Genomic DNA, 2,405 nt, shown 5'->3' with positions numbered 1-2,405 from the left:
GTATGGAGTTCTAGTTATACAAAATGGAAAAGTTTTAGAGATTTGATCTACAGCCATGTGCATCGAGTTAACAATACTGTCCTGTACACTTAAAAATTTGTTAAGAAGGAAGACTTCATGTAATTTTTTTAACCACAAAATGAAACTAATAGAACAAAACATGTAAATACCTGATTCCCTAGGAACCTCTTACCCAGCCATTTCTGGCTGAAGCAATTATTACTGTGATCTTGCTAAAATAATAACTTTCCAAATTTGTCCTCCTTTCTAGATTAGTTGAAACTCTTCTATGAAGCAGAGCTATTTCTCCTGTCACATTAGTTTAGTTTCAGTATAAAATCAGTTTAATGGGTTATAGTTTATAATTGGGCTTCCTTTCTTTCTGGCTCAGTGAGCTATATCAGTATTTTCCCTGGCCAGGCCAGGAATCAGCATTGATTCCAGAGTTCTGAGTCTTTTCAGTGGGGAAAAGGTGATAATCACACCAGTTATAATGGACCTGCCCTGACAGGCCTCAGCTCTGTTTCCTTACTCCTCCCTCTCCTTTGCTTTATTTCAGTCTCACTGACTTTCTGAGTTTAAAAAACACTCAGAGCTTACTTTCTATAATTGCCTTCCTCATATATTGACTTAGCCTTTCCAACTTCCTTCTGGTCTCTGCTCAGAAGAAACCTCAGGTGGAGATTTCCATCATCTAAAGAATATATTCTCATGTTTGTCCTTCTTTATTCCCCTTCACTGCTTGATATTTCTTCACAGCTTTCATTACATGATGCCATATTATATGTTCATCATGTGTCTGTGAGAGCCTCATGATTCAAGAGAACCTTCCCCCAGGCACCTAAGAAGTACCGGGCACCACAGGATTAAATAAATCTGTTAAATAAATAGATGAAGCTTAAATATTTAATAATGTATAGGTTTTTTTTTCATAAATATCAAAATTTAAGGCATAAAACAACTGTCTTACAGTAGTTGCCAAAACTATCTACATTAAAGTATTAAAAGTATAAGAATTTCATGTCTTATATTCAAAGAAAATAGATCATTATCTTGAAGAGACAACTTCAATTCCATTTTCATCACAGCATTATTCACAGTAACCAAGAAAATGTGATACACACACACAAATATTATTCATTCTTAAAAGGAAATCCTGCCATTTGCATCAATGTGGATGAACCTGGAGGACATTACACTAAGTGAAATAAGCCAGACACACAAAGATTAATACACCATGATCTCACTTGTATGTGGAATCTTAAAAAGTAATAATAATATAACTCTTAGTAAGAGACAGTAGAATGATGGTTACCAGAGACTGGGGGTGGGGAAAAAAGATATATTTATCAAAGTATACAAACTTCAGTTATAAAATGAGTGAGTTCTTTAGACCTAGCATGGTGACTATGGTTAACAATTGAAAACAGAAAGAAATCTGTGTCCTTATTTGTTATTATAAACATAGAATTATTTTATCACAAAGAAAGAAATTTATATGTCTGAACTTTCTCTGAAATGTATATAATAGTAAATGTATTCGGTTGACCAAAAAATTCATAAGATATTACAAAAAAACCTGAATGAGCTTTTTGGCTAACCCAGTATAATGTGCAAGAGTTAAATTGGGCTTAAAAGACAGGAACACAACTGATTACCTCTTCTTTTCACCTTTCTTTCCTTCCTCCTCTCCTTTACTTCCTTCCTTTCTTCTTTCCTTCCTTTATTTTTATTAAAGAGTAGTGACAAGCTACAAAGTTCATCATCAGTGCATAGTTAAAAGAAAACATCATTCTAAAATCTGTAAACAAAATTGGTTAATCTATCAGCTCAAGATATTGATCTGTCAGTCTCTACTATGTTACAATTTTAATTATAATACATTCGAATGGGTATGTTTTACCATTTTAAAATAGTTTAATATTATAGTAAACATTAAAATTGAATGAAACATTTTTAGAATTCCCAGGTGGTGCTAATGGTAAAGAACCCACCTGCCAATGCAGGAGACATAAGAGATGTGGGTTCGATCCCTGGGTCGGGAAGATCCCCTGGAGGAGGGCATGGCAACCCGTTCCAGTGTTCTTGCCTGGAGAATCCCATGGACAGAGAAGCCTGGCAGGCTACAGTCCATAGCATTGCACAGAGTTGGACACAACTGGAGCGACTTAGCACGAACAACACAAATTCTAAAATTCAGATGGAAAATTGTTGATATTTCTCTTTCTCTGTCTTTCTAATATGTTTTGGGTGCAAAGTAGTTCCTTCCTAAAAAATACCTTGCTGTTGCCTAGAATGTGGCATATCGAGATGGAAAATTACAAATGCAACTTTTCCAAATATGATTTTAACTTGATTTGAATAACATTTGTAAATCAGAGTTTATTGCTTAAATCTTTTACAGG

The sequence above is a fragment of the Cervus canadensis genome, chromosome X (assembly GCF_019320065.1).
Source record: "Cervus canadensis isolate Bull #8, Minnesota chromosome X, ASM1932006v1, whole genome shotgun sequence".
NCBI classification, from domain to species: Eukaryota; Metazoa; Chordata; class Mammalia; order Artiodactyla; family Cervidae; genus Cervus; species Cervus canadensis.
This window is presented reverse-complemented; position numbering follows the sequence as displayed.